The 6,344-nt window shown below is 45.6% G+C and overlaps 1 pseudogene across 1 annotated transcript in view; it reads right to left on the minus strand.

The window, feature by feature from the left end:
- The window catches only part of LOC105511638, a 6,896-nt pseudogene extending 2,475 nt beyond the window's left edge, over positions 1–4,421 (minus strand). Inside the window, exon 1 of the transcript XR_001001741.1 lies at positions 4,285–4,421. The product of XR_001001741.1 is annotated as an interferon-induced transmembrane protein 2 pseudogene (transcript). The remainder of the gene's footprint in view (positions 1–4,284) is intronic.
- Between the last annotated feature and the right edge of the window lie 1,923 nt (positions 4,422–6,344).

Consider the following 6,344-nt stretch of genomic DNA (forward strand, 5'->3'; position numbering starts at 1 on the left):
GAGGGAGGGAGGGAGAGAGGAAGGAGAAAGAAATATTGGGAGGATAGTAAGAAACAGAGGGTAAAAAGACCAACTCCTTATCTCCCACAACAGGAAGTCAATATATAACGCATAAAACCAAAAAATCAAGAAGTAGCAGTACATATGTTATCTGGGGAAAAAAAATAGAGATAAAGAAAACCTAAAGAAACAGTTTAAAAATGGAAAGAAGATGCTTCTGGGGGGAAGGCATTGGATAATCCTTTTTATTCTAAGCGTTTTAAAACTGATTTTAATTTTTTTACATATTTATAACTATTTACATGACTTTTTGAAACAATACATGTACAGCATTGATAAAATACATTTTAATTTCTAAAAAATAAAGCAAAAGAAAATAAGAGACGAGATAGAGATGACAAGTAAAGACGCAACAGGTCTATTGAAAAGTCTGGACTTAGTGTAGACAACAAACAGCTTTAATTTTCTTCCATTGTTGCTTTCAATCACTTTCCAATTGAATTTCATTTTCCTGTTACTTAATGAAATATTGAGCAGATTTCCTAACTTTCTAGTGACTTTTGACTACTAACTCCATCGCATTTTAAGTGCTAATCTCATCAATAATTTTAATCTCGTTCCCACCCACTCCCACAAGGCAACTGGCTTTTGGAGTTGGAGTGTGGACCTGGAGGAGTCTCTTCTTTTCAACTCCTGCTGCCAATTTCCTGAAGTGGGATACCTGACCTTGGCTCAGACCTCTTCCACCCGCTAAGCTTCCCCTCCTGCTTCATCCCTGACAGTCCTGGTTGGTGAGCTCAAAACCTTTCCTTAGGTTTCCTTGAATCACAAAACTAACACTCCCAACAAGGAGGACAAGCTGCCTGCTGCAGCCTCCCCTCTGCCTGACCATCCCCCAGCTCCCATGTCCCCCATTCAGATGGGCAGAGGGAGACAGATGCCCAGCTGGAGAAAGGACATCATCCCCTCCACTCGCAGTCACAGGTGGATCTCTGGGACTCCTCACTTGCTTTACAGGAGGAAAATGAAGGGCACAGCTCTCCCCACTAGGCTGACAGCTGGTGTGATCCCTCTATTTGTTTCTTTTTAATATAAACTAAGAATTGATAGGAAAAGGAAAGTGACAGCTGCGAGAAACAGAGACAGTTAAACCATCTCTTACTACACTTCATTGTCTCCGTCTTTGGCCCTCATCAGTTCCAGGACCACAGAGAAAGTCCCACCCAATACAGTATTTCAGGATTTCTTGGAGTGTTGCTGTTGAGAGAAGCACAGAAATGGAGCCATTGCTGGAGGAGGATATGGGAATCAGAGAGGCATTTCCATTATTTATTTCTTTATCTTACTTTCCTTTTATTTCTTCCTTCTTTTTTTTCCTTCCTTTCTTTTTTTTTAGGCTGGAATGTAGTGGCACAATCATACCTCGTTGCAGCCTCAGGTGAGCACCACTACACCTAGCTAATTTTTTTCATTATTTTTGTATAGATGGAGTCTTGCTATGTTGCCCAAGCTGATCTCAAACTCGGCCTCAAGTGATTTTCCTGTCTTGGCCTCCCAATCCCAAAGGGCTGGGATTACAAGCATGAGCCACCATGCTGGGCTCGGGGAGGTATTTTCTTAATTGGGAAGTATTGCCACATGTTTGTACACTGATGGGAATAACCCAGTAGTGGAGGGCAGATAATGACACAGAGAAAGGGGATGATTGCAAGAGCAAGTCCTTGAGCAGGCAAGAAGGCATGGACCAGGGAGTGCACAGTGCCAGCAACAGGAGCAAGGATGGGACATTCATCGCAACTCTCCAGAAGGCAGAGCATAGGTGGCTACCAATGAAGGTACATTTGAAGATTCTGAATCATTCTCTGCTGATTGTTTTCATTTCTTTAGTGAAAAAAGGAAACACAAGCCAAGTGTAGTGGCACACACCTGTAGTCTCAGCTATTTGGGAAGCTGAGGCAGAAGGATGTCTTGAACCCAGGAGTTCCAGGTTACAGTGAGCTATGATCGCACCACTGCACTCCAGCCTAGGCAACAGAGCGAGACTCCATCTCGAAAAATAAAAATAAAAAATCATGCCTGTAATCCCAGAACTTTGGGAGGCAGAGGTGGGTGGATCACTTGAGGTCAGGAGTTCAAGACCAGCCTAGCCAACATGGTAAAACCTCATCTCTACTAAAAATACAAAAATCAGCTGGGTGTGGTGGCGCATGTCTATAACCCCAGCTACTCAGGAGGCTGAGACAGAGAATTGCTTGAACCCGGGAGGCGGAGATTGCAGTGAGCCAAGATCACGCCATTGCACTCCAGCCTGAGCGACAGAGCAAGACTCCGTCTTGAACTCCTGACCTCAAGTGATCCACTCACCTTGGCCTCCCAAAGTGCTGGGATTACAGGTGTGAGCCAAGGTGCCCTGCCAAGACTCTGTCTCAAAAAATAAAACAATAAAGATAAATAATAAATAATAAATAAATAAAATGAAAATAAAAAGAGACAAAAGGAGCCAGGCCAACAGCGAAGACTGAGAAGGAGAGAGGTGATATTGAAAGTTTCATGACAGAGCCGGGCGCGGTGGCTCAAGCCTGTAATCCCAGCACTTTGGGAGGCCGAGACAGGTGGATCACGAGGTCAGGAGATCAAGACCGTCCTGGCTAACACGTTGAAACCCCGTCTCTACTAAAAAAATACAAAAAACTAGCCGGGCGTGATGGCGAGCGCCTGTAGTCCCAGCTACTCGGGAGGCTGAGGCAGGAGAATGGTGTGAACCCAGGAGGCGGAGCTTGCAGTGAGCTGAGATCTGGCCACTGCACTCCAGCCTGGGCAACAGAGTGAGACTCCATCTCAAAAAAAAAAAAAAAAGAAAAGAAAGTTTGATGACAGAGGAAAAGCTATAATGTAGTCATTCCAAAGGAGGAGAACAACTCGACCATGGCAATAAGCTGGACAACTGGACGAGGCTGTGGGCTCCTGACATTCACCATCCTTTGTGGGCTTCTCTGCACCCATAGCCAGCTGCTCAGGTGCAGGCAGGGAATGGAGGGTGAAGGGTGCTAAGTTCATCAGAGTTGGGGTTTTGCCAGGGAAGTGTGGATGGAGAGAGAGGCAGGTGTATTGAATGTCATATCAGGGTGTGATGTCAGGGATGAACCATGGAATCCAAACTGATCAAGGTGGGAAGTAGGTAGGCAAGGAGGTCATAGCAAAGTGGGTAATTGAGGGGAGGTCGGTGGACGGGGGTCCCAGTGGGAGGAATGCTGGAGCATGTCAAGAGACTGAATATTTGGTGGTTTTCCTGGGATTTCCTCCACACCATGACACACTTGTTCCCACTGTTCTTGCTGTAATTCCCTAGCACTGCCTCACTTACGATCTTTCTGTGGGCCCCCTTTATGTTAGGTTAGTAGCCTCTGATACCTCAGATGTATGCCTGCCTCAACCTCTCTGATATGTGAGATTCATAGCTTCCCCAGACCTACCTCACTTTCATTAGGGAGGAAACTTATTTTCTTTCCTCATTATCCATTTTCTTTGTTTTTTTGTTTTGGTGGTGGTTGTTGTTGTTTTAAGATGGAGTCTTACTCTGTCTCCCAGGCTGGAGTGCAATGGCGCAATCTCGGCTTACTGCAACCTCTGCCTCCCGGGTTCAAGTGATTCTCCTGTCTCAGCCTCCCAAGTAGTGGGACTACAGGCGTGCACCATCACACCTAGCTAATTTTTGTAATTTTAGTAGAGACGGAGTTTCACCATGTTGGCCAGGCTGGCCTCGAACTCCTGATCTCAGGTGATCCATCCACCTCAACCTCCCAAAGTGCTGGGATTACAGGCGTGAGCCACCGTGCCCAGACTCATTATCCATTTTCTTCCTGTCTCTTGGTTCTCTTTCTTCCTAACATCCACCTCTGTCTCCATGGGCCACCCAGAGGCCTCGTAGAAACTTTCTCTCTCCAACCAACCCATTGACTCCTCTCCCTGTGGTGCTTCCCACACCACCATGGTTGTGTCCTAGTTCTTCTATTGTCTTCTTTTCAAATTTTTGTTCATCAGATTAGAACAAGAAGAGGTTGCAGATAAAGTTTACAGGGGAAGGGTGTGACCACCATCCTCTTTACAGGAAATAAGTGGCAGTCGTAAAGAATTAATCCAGGATGCAGCCAGGCGTGGTGGCTCATGCCTGTAATCCAAACACTTTGGGAGGCCGAGGCAGGCAGATCACGAGGTCAGGAGATCAAGACCATCCTGGCTAACATGGTGAAACCCTGTCTCTACTGAAAAAAATACAAAAATTACCTGGGTGTGGTGGCAGCTGCCTGTAGTCCCAGCTTCTCAGGAGGCTGAGGCAGGAGAATGGCGTGAATCTGGGAGGCAGAGCTTGCAGTGAGCCGAGATCGTGCCACTGCACTCCAGCATGGGCAACAGAGCCAGACTCCGTCTCAAAAAAAAAAAAAAAATTAGAGAATTAATCCACTCTATAATACCTCATGTAGTCAGAGAGAGAGAGAGAGCATTGTCTGTGTGTATCTCCTATGGTAAGAGAATTCCCCAGGGCCTGGCTTGCTTAGCAAGGGGCTAATGCAGGGCAATAGCCAACAATAGCTGGCTCTGGGTGTCCACTTAAATGTCCCAAAACTCATAAGGAATCAGGAGTTATTAATATGGCAAGAGGATGAGAGAGATTTGTTTCTGCACGTGCCCGAGATCCCCCTGGCTTCAAGTTTTCCAAATTTGCTTTAAAATAATTGTTCTGTTTTCTGTAATAGCAACAATTTTTTTGCAGCAAAGATGGTTCATTGTGTCTGCTATGGTTTGACTGTGTCCCCCCCAAAATGTAGCTGTTGAAACTTAATGGCCAGTATGGTTTCGCTCTGTGTCCCCACCCAAATCTCACGTCAAATTGTAATTCCCCATGTTAGGGACAGACCTGGTGGGAGGTGATTGAATCATGGGGGAGAATTTTCCCCTTGCTCTTCTCATGATAGTAAGTGAGTTCTCATGAGATTTGGTTGTTTAAAAGTGTGTTGCACGTCCCCCCCCCGCCACTCTCTCTCTCCTGTTGCCATCTAAAGACGTGCTTGCTTCCCCTTTGCCCTTCCCCAATGGTTGTAAGTTTCCTGTGGCCTCCCCAGCCCTGCTGCCTGTACAGCCTGTGGAACTGTGAACCAATTAAATCTCTTTTCTTTATAAATTACCTAGGCTCAGGTAGTTCTTTATAGCAGTGTGAGAATGCATTAATACAATGGCCAATTGATAGTATTAAGAGCTGGGCCTTTAAGAGGTGGGTAGGCCATGTAGGCTTCTTCCTCATGAACGGGATTAAGGCTCTTATAAAGGAAGCCACACACAGCATTCCTCCCCTCCATAGCATACAGCAACAAGGCGCCATCTTGGAATCAAAGAGCAACCTTCACCAGACAACCAAACCTGCTGGTACCTTGATCTTCAACTTCCCAACTATGAAAACTGTGAGAAATAAATTTCTGTTCTTCATAAATTACCCAGTCTCAGGTATGTTGTTATAGCAACACAAACAGCTAAGATAACATTTCAAAATGTATTCTCTTCTTTTTAAATAATAGCACCCCTAATTTTTAGCTGGACACCTGGGTATCCAAAATAAAAACCAGACTCATTTGTAGCTAGGTGTGGTCATAAATCTGAATCCTGAGCACAATGGGGTGTGATTTCTGATCATACCCTTGAAAGTAAGGGATGGGTCTTTCCTTCCCCTTTTTCTTGCCTCTAGCCCTCTGCTTGGAATGGCAAAGAAACAGGGCAGAAGGAGCCAAGGTTTCCGCATGATCTTGTGGATCAGAGCCACTATACCTGCCCTGGACCATCTTCACAAGACAGAAATAAACTTCCATCTTGTTCAGCACACTGTTACTTTGGGGCTCTGTTACCTTCACCTGAGATTGTATCCTAACTAATACCTTCATCCTTCTCCTTCTTTAGCTATATAGGTGACAGACACGTACAAAATGCCTAATGCATGCTTTCCTCTGTCCATCCTTCATTCCATTCTTGAATCCATCATTAATAAGATTGTCACCTTGGTGATTTTCTTCTTAATAATAGAGCATTTAAGATTTATATCAGGCTGAGCGTGGTGGCTCACGCCTGTAATCCCAACACTCTGGGTGACTAAGACAGGCAGATCACCTGAGGTCAGGAGTTCGAGACCAGCCTGGCCAATGTAGTGAAACCCCATCTCTATTAAAAATATAAAAATTAGCTGGGCGTAGTGGTGGGCACCTGTAGTCCCAGCTACTCGGGAGGCTGAGGCAGGAGAATGGTGTGAACCCAGGAGGCGGAGCTTGCAGTGAGCTGAGATCTGGCCACTGCACTCCAGC

Source organism: Colobus angolensis, unplaced genomic scaffold (genome assembly GCF_000951035.1).
Source record: "Colobus angolensis palliatus isolate OR3802 unplaced genomic scaffold, Cang.pa_1.0 Scaffold201, whole genome shotgun sequence".
NCBI classification, from domain to species: Eukaryota; Metazoa; Chordata; class Mammalia; order Primates; family Cercopithecidae; genus Colobus; species Colobus angolensis.